At 44.5% G+C, this 13,775-nt stretch overlaps 1 long non-coding RNA gene across 2 annotated transcripts in view; it reads right to left on the bottom strand.

The window, feature by feature from the left end:
- Positions 1-910: 910 nt before the first annotated feature.
- Positions 911-13,775, bottom strand: part of LOC123594275 — a 138,083-nt gene continuing 125,218 nt past the window's right edge. For both annotated transcript variants that reach the window (XR_006710735.1, XR_006710734.1), the window contains exon 5: positions 911-2,465. This is a non-coding gene — a long non-coding RNA (uncharacterized LOC123594275). The remainder of the gene's footprint in view (positions 2,466-13,775) is intronic.

Below are 13,775 nucleotides of genomic sequence, written 5' to 3'. Positions count from 1 at the left end.
TAGGGTGCATAATTAAGCATCTGTACGTATGATCATGTGGTAGACTGAAGGCGGTCAAAATTTCTTCGCTATCCCTCCCATCAAGAGGTGACATCCATGTCCCACCTGTTGCTTTTGGGCTCACCTTTGTGACTTATGTTCTGGGACTTCCAAGGCTAAGTCACGAGAAGCCTTACAGCTTCTGCTAGATCTCTTCAGATGCTTGCTGTAGGGAAGCCAGTTGCCGTGGAAGGAGTCTGCCTGCCTTGCGGCTACCACGCTAGAAAACACACGTGAAGTGACCCGATAGAGAGGCCTTGAGACGCCATGAAGAAGGAGAGAGAAATGCCCAGCCAGCCCCTAGGCCTTCCAGCCATTCACAGCTGAGGTCCCAGGCATCTTGAGGTTAAGAGTCAGGTTTGCCTAAATCACAGATTCAAAAGCAAAGTACGTGCTGTTTCTCTAAGCCACTGACTTGTAGAGTGGTTTATTCCACAGCAATACATAACTGGGAGAAAATGCATTCCTTTATCCTCGGAACTTTTTACAACTAACACGTGTTTCTTTTTCCAGTTTGAAAATAAAAGGGAAAAATGAAAGAGAAAGTTAAAGAAGAAAGTCTTTTTGAAAAGAGAGAGGACATCTCCTGTACTCATTTCATTTGACCAGCCTTTCCAACAACCGTCTCTTAACGCTTCATTCAACTTGGATTGTCATAGGCTAGTCGGTTCCCTCTTCTGAAGAAAACCACCATTTGATGCCTCCTGTCATCTTATAGAAAACAGGTCCTGTTCTAAACAGCTGCAAACACAGGGCAAAGCCCTTCAGAGATTCAGAGACAAGAGCTCAGTCTCCTTCAGGATGGATAAGCCATTTTGCATGTGTCCTCACCCTCTTCAGTTTTGCCATACCGTCATGGTTAACTGACTCGCCTCAAACCTAGCTAAGAACAAAGCAGCAACTGCTTTAGAGTCTAACCCGGAACCATCGTGGTGTGACTTTGGAGAGGGCCAACCTTCCCTATTAAGAATGTGGCCTTTAGGATCTTGGATCAGAAGGGATCTCAGAGAATCTTTTTTTCTGCAAGCAGGGGGAGGGGAGGGTGTTCATGTCACCTCCTGGCTTCTGCCTTCATAAAACAAAGGGGTCCAATTGGATGGGTTTTTAAAATTTTTTATTTATTATTTTTTGTAAGTAAGCTCTACACCCAACGTGGGTTGAACTTACAACCTCGAGCTCAAGAGTCCCATGTTCTACTGACTCAGCCAGCCAGCCACCCGTGACCTGGAAGGATGGCCTTGAAGACTTCTTGAAGCTGCCAAGTTGAATGCTTGAAGCTAAAGCAGAAGCCCGTATCTTGCTCTGAAACATGTCAGACAAATCAGTGGTGGAAAGAAGTCTTCCATGGCGTCATCACAGGCAGAATGCTAAAGCTTCAGTGTGACCTAACGGGACATTCTCTCCTTCCGCCATCCCCTTTAGCAAAGGACCTGAATTCCCGCGCATAAGGAACCGTTCGGAATAAAGGAACGCCAACTTGGCATAGACTTTCTATTCTCTGAGGGGAATAAAGGGTAGTTGCCATTTTTCAAAGGGAAGATGTGGTGTGTGTGACATGCTGAAAGGAGCTGATCTTTGGAAATGATTTTCACGGCTTCTTGGGCAAAGAGTGGTTTGGTGTTTCCCGGTATCTCCTGTACAGGCCATTTTAGACTGTCTACCAGCCATCCCCTCCCCCCACAGCAAGGCCGGAAGAAAGCAGCTGACAGAATGAACCTCTCCCCCGCCCCCTTGGCGCAAGAATTCCCTCATCAGTTAAACAGAGAATCAGCTTTTACCCAGTGAATTCTAATGAGGCAGCCTGCTCAGCTGTCAGCAGCCCTCCCTGCTGAAGAAGACAGCAAGCAAGGAAAAAGATGGCCCACGACGCTTGGAGCAGCTTACCTTCCCGTACCAAGGGACGTGAATGCCAGAACGGCCTCCATTACGGCTGGGCTCATAGACAAACCCAGCAACAAGGAGCACTGGAGTAAGTTACTCTGGGCCCAAGGACTCCCACAAAACAAAGCAGGTATGGAATGACAATTGCAGGAAATGGATTAAGATAAATCATGAGTCTAATGAGAAATCTAGGCTTACACATACCCACATATACAAGTGCCCTTTGAGGGCCAGCTCTGAGGCGGGGGACATTTCAACCTTTGACCCAAGGGCAGCCAGTTGAAGGTCTGTGTTGATATTAGTTGGGAAAGCAGGGGAACCATTTACCAAGATGGTGCTAAGAAATCAGGAACCAGGCTGGAGGCAAAATGGCAGGTAAGCACCAGGTCTGTGCTTCAGAAAGAAGGGAAGGCACTGGGATGCCAGCAGCGCATGCACCGCAGGGGTAAGCATAGCATACCTTTCAAAGCTATCAGTCTCGAGGGCATTACTTTGAATATTTTTCGTTTTTGATTTGGAAGCTGTTCTCCAGTTGTACAACCAACCTGTGAGACAGAAGCAACATAAAACAAAATTTTAGGCACACAGTTCCTGAGTTTCAGCAAATGTATACATCCATATAAACGCCACCACAATCAAGAAATAGAATATTTTCATCATCTTCCAAATTTTCCTTGTGCTCTTCTACAGTTAATACTCCTTCTAGCCCCAGGAAACCACTAATCTGCTTTCTGTCACGACAAGTTAGATTTGTCTTTTTTACAGGTTCATATAAACGGAATCATAGAGAATGTGCTTTGTTCTTTTGCTCAGCAAAATGGTTTGAGATTCATCCATGTTGGGTTTTTTATGTTTTTTTAAATTTATTTTTGTGAGAGAGAGAGAGAGAGACAGAGTGCAAGCAGGGGAGGGACAGAGAGAGAGGGAGACACAGAATATGAAGCAGGTTCCAGGCTCTGAGCTGTCAGCACAGGGCCTGGCACAGGGCTCAAACTCGCGAACCGTGAGATCATGATCTGAGCTGAAGTCGGAGGCCTAACCAACTGAGCCACCCAGGCACCCCTCATCCATGTTTTTTTATGCATCAGTTCATTCCTTTTTATTGATAGTATTCCACTGTATAAACATAGCAAAATTTTTAAGAATATTCTCCTGCTAATGAACATTTAGGTTGTTTTGAGTTTGGGCTGTTATGAATAAAGCCACTACAAGCCTTTGTGTTCAAGTCTCTGTGTGTTGCCAGGTCTTAAGGTAAGGCTATGTTTAATTTTTTTTTAATGTTTGTTTGTTTATTTTGAGAGGGGTGGGGAGGGCAGAGATAGAGGGAGAGAGAGAATCCCAAGCAGGTTCCACGCTCAACATGGAGCCCAACATGGGGCTCCATCCCACTACTTCGAGATCAAGACCTGAGCTGAGATCAAGAGTCAGACACTTAACCACTGAGCCACTCAGGTGCCCCAGGCTATGCTTAATTTTATGAGAAACTTCCAAGCTTTTCCAAAATGGTTCTACCATTTTGCATTCCCACTAGCAAGAATTTATATTAAAACAAATGCAAATGGATTTGAGCTACACAATATGGGGATTCTAAATCCAGTTTGTAAGCCAGAGTCAATTTCCCATTAAAGTCTCTTAAAGGCATTCCCCCAAAGTACCATACACATATTTGGGGGTTTGTAATTCTGTACCGTAACATGTGGGGATGCACATATATTATATATACAGTAATATATGTGTATATTATTTATAGTAATAGGCCACTATATTATGTACAATATAATTCTATACAGTAAAAGGTAGAGATGGCAGAGGTGGAGGAAGGATGCAACTTCACCGACATCCATCATCGGTGATGGTTCAGAGAAGAATATGAAACTTTCGTGTTTTTCAAGTTTGAGTAGCACACAGACCTTCTTGAAGAACAATTTTTTTCTCAGATGTTCGCTCTTGAATAAAAGTATTTCATGAAAATAGTGCTCATTACATGCAAACACAAGACCCCAGATTCTTTATATTTTAGCTTGTCTGCATCTTGGAAACCCTTAAACATTTACAAATTAGTGGAACTAGAACTATAACAGCAGAGCAATTCCAATTAACAACATTGATTTAAAATAATGGATAATATTGTTTTCCTGAAATTCAGCTGCAACTGGCATTAAGTATGAGAGGGGACATTATGCCTACACAACCACAGGTCAAACAATGGCTGCATTTTCCCAGTGCTTTGCAAATTATTTTCCAATTACTAGGAAACCTTTGCTCGAGCAATGTGCATTTGGCACAAATGCTTCATTAACATATAAGGTCTGCCTTTGTGGTTTTCCTATTAGGCCAACACAAGTTAAGTGGAACTACTTAGCACCAGTTCAATCATACACACACACACACACACACACACACACACACACACACACACCTGCTGTGAGACTGTTCACTATAGGGGGTGGGGGCTGTGTTGTTTGGTCTCACCATTATATCCCCAGGAATTGAGGGATGAAATCCCCAAACAGAAACTATAAGACTGAATAATTAGGTCAAAGAATTTTTTTTAATGAGACTGTTATCTTTTTAAAATTGTCAAATAGTTGGGGCCAATTAGATAAAATAGCAAGTTTTTTTTTTTAACTGAAACCCTCAAATTCCCATTTGGGTTTTGGCAAGTGTGGACACACTCAGACACAATCTGCTGCTCTTCTGTGGGGACAGCCTGGGCAGACAGTGAAGCCATGAGGACAAGAGGGAAATTAATCAAGAAATATCAAGAAAGCCTGGGAATATGACATAGCTAGTGGTGTGTCATTTGTTCAACAAACAAATAGGAAAGCTCAAGGGAAATGAAATTTCTCAAGACAGAAGACCAAATGCACCTTGTCAGCAAATGTGGCGAGGAAACAAAGAAGCAAAATTACTTCTGATGGAAGGATGGTCAGGGCAGGAGTTTAAGGAACACTTGAAAAGAATACAAGAATAAGGGATCTTTATCCCTTAGAATTTGAGCAGGATGCTACATTTCTGAAGCATTTCCACATATAACTCCCTTGCACAGCAAATGAGGTAATTGGTGGGGTTTTTTTTTTGTGTTTCTTTGTTAAGTAGGCTTCCCGCCCAGCCCCAGCGCAGAGCCCAAAGTGGGGCTTGAGCTCCCGACCCTGAGATGAAGACCTGAGCTGAGATCAAGAGTCAGATGGATAACCGACTGAGCCGTCCAGGTGCCCCACAGATGAGGTAATTGTGAGCTTCCACTTACAAAAGAAGATACCTACACTCACAAAAGTCTAATGCTTTTCCTACGGTTACAAAGGGAGTCAGAAAGAGAGGTCTCCGAAGAGGTCTCTGAAGTCTCTTGCCCGTGGTCCATGCTGTTGCCAATGTTCTGGAGATCAAAGATCCAGAGGCAATATAGGCTAGTGGTTAAGTGTGTGGGCTTGGACTCAGACAGCCTGACTGGGGAGGTACCTGGTGGACCCCATCCTCTGCCTTGTTGACACACAATGAGATAACACGTGTGGACGGCCCTCAATGCCTGGCACAGAGTCTGCTCTCGTTAAATGGAGCCATCACACTTTTAATGGCATGTAGATGATGCAAACCAAAGTTGATGGGAGTGGGTGAATTATATGTAATCATTGGTACTGGGTACCAAAGCATTCTGGGATAGATAATGGTTTAGAAAAAAATTTGACAAAATAAAAGAATTTAACAACAACAAAAAGGATGAGCTACAGAATTTTGACTAGTAGACAGTGAGGAATAATAGTTCTTACCAAAGGGGAACAAAAAAGAGAATTGGGGTCCAAATTGAACAATGAGATTAGACTGGCAAAGTCAACATTCACAGTTACTCTTTTATGTTGCCATTCAAATATCTCATGTTTAAAAGAAAGATTAGTTGATAGATGATTTAAAATTGCATCTTACTGTGAATGTAAGAAGATTCAAATGAAACTCATAGGTACATTCTGCATACTATATTAAGGGGAAAATGTCTAATGGGTGGATAAAAGGCACATTTTGTAAGGCTTTTCTTAAGTCATTTCAATTCAATTCTAGTCTATTCCAAAGAGCCCATTTATTGAGCATCTATGTGCTCACGTTGGACTGCTTTGGTCCTGTGTGCTAACTACTTTGCTAGGTCCCGGGGATCCAAAGTTAAAAAAAAAAAAAAAAAAAAAAAGCCCAGCCTTGGCCTCTCAGGCTAGTAGCCAATTCAGAAATATGCACACATAATGCCAGGGCACTGCAGTGGTGCCATTAGATGGCCTGTCTCAAGGGCTGGAGTACCCAAATGAGGACATTTGATAGACTGAATCATTGGCCCCAATTTTTCCCCACTCTGTTATTATACACCTACATATACAACATTGCTATGGCTTTGTTGTGGGTGGACTACTTCTTTGTCCCTTGACTTTGGGCTTCACTGTATGGCTGACTTGGACCAACGAGATGAACAGAAGTGACATGAGCAGAGGCTTGACGTGAGCCTTCCCTCTTGTACTTCTCACTGCCTTGAAGGAAACATGCCACATATATTCTGCACATACTGGAGGATGAGAGACAAGGGGAACGGAGCTGGATCCGACCTGTATCCTGGAACCAAACCCAGCTGAACTCAGCCTTTATCAGCTAACCTCTAGCCAACGCGCAGACACTTACGTAAGAAGTAAATTCTTGTTTTAAGCCATTGGGTTTTAAGGTGACTTGTTACGCGGCATGTGGCAATAGCTGTCCGAGATAGGCCATGGGGGATATAACAGGGATGGGCAGGAATAGAGCTTTATTGTGGTTCTTCTCTGCCGACATACTACCCATTTCTCTCCCCACACTCCCTCCACAAAACACATAATAAGCATGGATCCCAAAACAGGGCTATAAGAATTCTTGCCATCGCCGGTCCTATAAACAAGACTTTCATTGGGGTTGTGTCAGGGCAATGCAGGGCCCCTGTATTAACCACTCCTGAATGTTTCCAGGATGAAAGAATGGAGAATACAGTCCCAAACCTCATCCAATCTGCATCTCCCTTTCTTCTTATTCTTTCTTAAAAGCAAGTGCAGGGGCACCTGGGTGGCTCTGTCGGTTGAGCGTCTGGCTTCGGCTCAGGTCACGATCTCACGGTCTGTGAGTTCGAGCCCTACATCGGGCTCTGTGCTGACAGCTCGGAACCTGGAGCCTGCTTCGGATTCTGTGTCCCCCTCTGTCTCTGCCCCTCCCCCACTCATGCTCTGTATCTCTCTGTCTCAGAAATAAACATTAAAAAAATTAAAAAAAAAAAAAAAAGCAAGTGCACGATGCAGGTCATAGCAGCCCATTGACCATGAAAAGCTAGAGGTGGATTTCCTAGGAGGAATGAGCTGGTCTGGGGCAGCTGTGGCCCAATTTGGAAAGTATCCTGCAACCAGGGGTAAATGCAGCACTTCAGTCATGGATGAAAAACATGAACTTCTCTCTCTCTCCCGGCAAGTGGATAGATGCTAAGGAGAGGCTGGGGAAGGTTCACAAAGGGTGGGCAGGGTGGGGAGAAAAGTGATAAGAAAAGTGATATATTTCTCACACTATGAGAAATATAGGACTATTCCTTCCATACGTTCCCTCCAGAACACAGAACAATATAGGGCGATACACATTTTAGAGGCAGAGGTTTTTGTTAGAAGTTTTTGTTAGTTAATTTAAAAAAGAATTTAAGAAGAGGGTTTCCAACTAAGGCAGATGAGTCCCACAGTATTAATACAGTTAAGCAAATATTGGAGGATCATAGGAAATGAGGTTGAATAAATTACATGTTTTATCAGACATCTTTGGGCTTTGAAACTGCTGACAGCCCACTGCGGAATATTAAATCTCACATTTCTCAATTTGCCTTTTCTATTGATGTTGGGGAGGAGATTGTATATGAAAAAATTTTCTTCTCCCGACATTTATGAAATATGTGTACATTAATGTATGTGTAAATATTTATTTTTAAGTGTGTCCTTGGCTGGGTTCACCCGGAAGCCAACCATAAGACAAGGATTTGGGTGCAGGTACTTTATTTGGGAGGGGACCCCAGGAAGCACTGGTTGGGAAGTGGGGACACTGGTTGGGAGTGAGACAGGCAGGGAAAAGTGTTGATACAGGGCTCATTAATGATCACAGTGGGAAGTCGGGGCTCAGCCCTGTTAGGGACCTCTGGGAGACGATATGGATAATTGTTCTACCCGAGAGAAGGGAAGGCATAGTATCACAGCTAAATCCCATCCAATATTGGCTGAGGGATGCTACCAAGGGGGTTAACATCGCAGCCTTTCCAGTCTGCCCCACCAGCAGGGCCTGAGGAGAGAACCTTCAGGCAGAGAGCCGCTGGGTAGAAGCATACGATACCACTAGATGACATAGGACAGTGAGTGCGAAGGGGACCTAGGCCAGCCACCAACAGTGTGTGCTATAAAACGCATACTTTAGATCTAGGTGTCAATGAGAAGAGTTACATGTTAAGTTCCATCTTACAGAGACATCCGCTGGCCTAGCCCACCAGTATGCTCTTTTGAACCACGTGTAGAATCAGACTTCAGTTGCCAAAGCTTCTTAGTTTCTGGATGAGGAGAGAATCCTTCAAGGAGCCGAAGGAGCCCAGGAGGACGGGAAAGCAGCTATTTACAACTGCAGCCTAAGGATTTCGATGTTTTCACAGCTAGGAAGGTCGTACCTGTGTTTATCGGCCGACCACTGGCCCCGAGTTAAGCAGACTATCCACAGACACGTTAGAGTGTGATGCACAATCTGCCCACCTCAAACATCCTTCTCCACCAGGCTGCCTCTGGTAGGGGGCAGGGGAGGGGGGCTGCAGGGTACCGTGGCTGATGAAGGCCCAGCTTTACCTTCCCAGAGGGGAAGGAAATCACAAATTCTGCAAGAGTAATGGCCCTAAGGGATAGGGGTCAGAGAAGGCTTCAGGAAACCAGCCAGGGGTTCTAGCCTTTCTGGGTTGATGGGTCCCTTTAAGATTAGCGGTGAAAACCATGGATTCTTTCCCCTGCTAAAACCAAACTTGTCGCACAAAACAATGCACATTACACTAAGAGCCTCACAGTCACCAGAAGCTTAAGCTACAAGGTGACAGGAACTACTCAAGTTGTATATGTTGTGATTTGGGGCACTTTCAGAAAAACAAACTTTCAAATTTTAGAAAATTCCCCAGGAAACAGTCTCTTCTTATTAAGATGACCTGTCCCCCGCTGGCAGCTCTCATATTAGGTCTACAGTTGCCAAGAGCCTCAAGTGGCAGGAAGGATTCCAGACGCTAATTCATGCTTAGATCTGGTAGCTTTCTTCCAGCTCCCATGCAAACCGCAAACCCTGCCTAGCCAAACTGGGTCAATCAATGCCACAGAGAGGTTATCTTGAATTAGAAATTAGATGGAACCAAGGAACATACCTAATCAATTAAGCATCTCGTAAGAAAAACTGAAGCATTAGAAGTAATGACAATGGCAGGGATCTTGACCCCAAAATAGAGGGCTTGTCTATCCCTGACCCATTATTTAGAAAGTTGCTGTTCTTGGAAGTCAATAGCGCAGAGGGAAATGTAACTCAGGGAGTCAGGCAGACCTGGTACCACATCCCCACGGCACCCAGAATTCACTGTGACACTGGGAAAGTTAGGCTATCTCTCCCATCCTCAGTTTTCCCATCTGTACAGTGGGTGACTGTGCCTTTCGTTACAAGGATGATGTGGGAGTTAAAATGAGAAGTGGCAGTGCCTAGCATGTCTCTGGCCTTCATTTGAGTGTATCTTGCTTCTCTTTACCTTATTATCATACCAGTCATGTCCTGAAACAGCAGAATGGTACTCAGATTGAACAACAAATACTTTCTTCAAGTATTCCTGTGTTCATGTGCTGTGGAAAAACTGTTCAGACAGGTCAGATTCAATTACCACAAAGTATCTCTGAAAGAACATCTTTACACTGAGAAGAGCTCTAAGTCTTAGCTGATAGTCTCTTTATTTCAACCTATAGTTATCAAATTAGAGAGCCATAGACAGACGCCAGAAGGAGTAAGCAAAGAAGTAATCTCATCCGGCCCCTAATTTTATAGTGAGGGACATGAGGCCCAGAGTATGCAAATGTCTCACTCAAGCCACATAGCTAGTACCAGAGTGAGAACCAGGACCTAAGTCTCCAGCCTCCCAATCCTGTGGTCCTCTCGACTACATCGTGTATTCCACACTAATGAAACTAAAGAGAAGAAAAGGACATTTTAAAAATCTCTTGGAATTCAGTGGGATGGGATGTTATCTTCATCTGAAATACTCTTGGAAGAGAATGAACAGAAATCACCTGATACACAGTGAGCCATTCAATATGTGGTGTGGCCCCACCTGTTTTGGCTTCCAGATCACTCTGGAAGGTAGATGGGTACAGAGGAGGTGAAGAAGGAAGGCAGTGTGCTGGGAACGGCACTGAACAGGTGAACAGGAGACCTGGATCTTCATTTCAGCTCTGGCACCAACTCAACGTGTGAGCTGAAGCAACATGCTAGACCCCTCTGGGCCTCCACTTCTGTATCTGGAAGACAGTGTTCCAAACGGATGTTTCCAAGGGTCCCTTTGGGCTCTCACGTTCCAGGCCCCTTCAAGTTCTCTCGTAAACTGTACTAAGGGTTCTGGCTATATGTAAAGGAGAAGAAAATCTAAGTAGGAGAGAAGAGGGAGACTGACTGGGGGTGAGGAGTCTGGGGAACAAGCAAGGAGGAAGTGCTTGAGAAGGGGCACGTGGCAGCAACAAAGCTGGAAGGGCAGGAGCCTTGACCCTGATCCCTGCTCAGGGAGGTGGCGACTTGAGATTTTGCTCTTGGATGTGTCTACATTCAACACAAACCCAAACGCGCTCCCCCTCATTTGTCCCTTCATCCAATCAATGCTTTTTTTCTTGTTTCCTTTTTCTTTCCTTTCCTTGTTTCTTTCTTTTTTGGTAACAGCTTATTGGGATATAATCCACATGCCATACAACCCACCCACTTGGAATGTACAATTCAATGGTTTTCCATACCATTGTGCAATCATTGGTCATTTTCGGAACATTTTCATCACCCCCAAAAGAAACTGCATACCCCTTAGGTATACCCGCCAATCCCTCCACCCCCTCCCCTAGCCCTAAGCAACCACTAATCTACTTTCCATCTCTCCAGATTTGCCTATTCTTGGCATTTCATGTAACATGTGAGTGGAATCATATAATATGAGGTCTTCTGTGTCTAGCTTCTCTCACTCAACATAATGTCTTCGAGGTTCATCCATGTTGCAGCAGGTGTCAGAATTTCACTCCTTTTTATGTGAATCATATTCCAGTGTATGGGTAGACTGCATTTGTTTATCTGTTCATCGGTTGATGCACATTCAGGTTGTCCCCACTTTGGGGCTATTGTGCCTAATGCTGCTCTGAACATTTTTACACAGGTTTATTTTGTGGATCCATCAGGAATTTTTGAGGCCATTTTCACACCAGAATTTCTGGGATCTTAGACATACAAAAATGGAGATAACCATTGCCCTGAAGGAAGTCACTGTCTTGTAGGGGACAAAACCCTTGCTTTTTGAAAAGCTGCAGTAATCTGCTGTGCTAAGTACCAGACAGTGTGAGATGTGCACAGAGAGATGCTATCTGAGGGAGGTGTTAAGAGTGAGTCCAGGCACAGGAGGGAGGGAAAGCATTACTGGGTATGGAAACGGTCTATGCGAAGGCACAGAGGTGTCGAAGAGAATCCACATTCAGATCACTGTAAATAATAATGATGCCACTTGGTCTTTTACGATGTTTGCTGTGTGTCAGGTACTATTCCAAACACTTCATCTGCGCGAACTCATTTACTCTACACGATAGCCTATGATACTGTTATTTCTCCCGCTGTATAGATGGGGGAAACGGAAGAACAAAGAGGTAAGTGATATCCTGAGGCTATACCCCCATAGTGGGATCCTGGATTCAAAACAAGAGTCCAAATGTACCATCCGAGCCACCACGGGGACCTCTGCATTTAATTCCCAAACGGTCCACCAGGAGATGACATTGAAAGGGGGGCTGTGCTGAGCCATAGGAAGAAACCCTAACTCCAAAAGCAAGAGGGAGCCATCGAAGGTTCGTGTGAAAGGCAATGACACAGATGAGATTTTCATTTTAGGCAGACAAGTGACAACAGTGGGATGGTTGATTGAAAGTGAGGAGAGGCCACGAGTTTATTTTACTATTAGTGTGACTGGAAAGCAAACACTGCCTCAACCACCCTTTCCCATATAACAAACCCGTTACGGGTGTCAAATTGCAAAAGCAGTATTGCTTGTGCTGTCCTGGATGCAATCTTTCCAGGAGGATGCCACGGTCAAGTTTTTGTGAAGACAGTTCTCATTTTCGCTATCATAGGGTTGAAGCTGATTCACAGTGAAACAGGGCTGGAAGGTGACATAGATCTCACTGTGCAGAAGCAAGAATTCTGTGTACACATGGCTCTCACATCTATTTTAACAGACACACCGACAGACAGGATGCTGATAAAGAAAGGACTCCTGTGCCAAAGGACTATGGGATTGGGCTGCCCTCACACATCCATTAATAGAGGGGCTGGCCCTCAACACACGGATAGCTTGCAGAACTCTCAGCCCTGCCTTTCTGTCCTCACCCTTGACATTTAATTGTAGTTTCCCACCCCGTAACAGAGCCCGCCTCAGCTACAGAACCAGCCGGGGGAGTTCCAAGGGCACTCCTGAATGAGTGCCAACAGAAAACAAGACGTGCCTGTCGCACCTATGCAAGGCCCATAGAAAAACGCACCCTCTCGTCATCCCTCGGCCTGAAAATCACAGTTGTTTTATGAAAGGTAGAGGATGATCCTTGAGCCAGCAAGAGTTCATATTTAACTCACAAATCCTCCCAATCCCTTTATGAAGCTGCTGTGATCGTTTCCGTTGCACAGGTGGAGAAGCAGAGAGAATGAAGGACTAACGGATTGACCTGCTATATGCAAAACCATGCTGGTAAAACAAGGCTCTGGGCAAATCATCTCACTTCATCCTCTCCCCAGATCTTTCTTCGTTTTTCTGTTAACATTGAGTGTCGTCTAGGGGCTGACATGGTACAAGTGCAACACACGGTGCACATGTCCTTAGAGTCCTGCCTGTTTAGCTGGGATCATAGCAGGGATGCTACAAATACCTGTTGAATGAATGAACAGATAAATGTGGGAAATATCTCTTGGGGTTAATTACTAAGGTATCACCCACCTCTCTCTCCCTCTCTCTCTTTGAATGTGCATGTGTGTGTGTGAGTGTTATCACACGTGTGTATACAGATGCGTCTATTACATATACATACAGGTGTGTATACAGATGCATCTATTACATACACATATCAACAGATATACGAACATAGATATACATAAATATGTAACTATAAGTAAAAATACATAAATACTGGGGTGCCCGGGTGGCTCAGTCGGTTGGACGTCCGACTTCGGCTCAGGTCATGATCTCACGGTTCGTGGGTTCAGGCCCCGCGTGGGGCTCTGTGCTAACAGCTCAGAGCCTGGAGCCTGCTTCGGAGTCTGTGTCTCCCTCTCTCTCTGCTCCTCCCCCACTTATGCTCTGTCTCTCTGTCTCTCTCTCTCTCTCTCAAAAATAAATAAGCATTAAAAAATATGTAAATACTGACTTCTAATGCCTGTTGATGCTCTGAACGGAGTTATCTATTTTGGAAAATAACTAGAAATACCATAAAAGCTAACTTTTGTGGCCTGCTCATTATGTACCATGAACTGCTCTAAGCTCTTTAAATGTCTCAGCTCATTCAATTCCCACAACAGCCCTTTGTGGGGTAGGCTATTAT

This window comes from Leopardus geoffroyi, chromosome X (assembly GCF_018350155.1).
Source record: "Leopardus geoffroyi isolate Oge1 chromosome X, O.geoffroyi_Oge1_pat1.0, whole genome shotgun sequence".
Taxonomy (NCBI): Eukaryota; Metazoa; Chordata; class Mammalia; order Carnivora; family Felidae; genus Leopardus; species Leopardus geoffroyi.
Note: the sequence above shows the minus strand (reverse complement) of the source record. Positions and strands in the feature narration are given on the sequence as shown.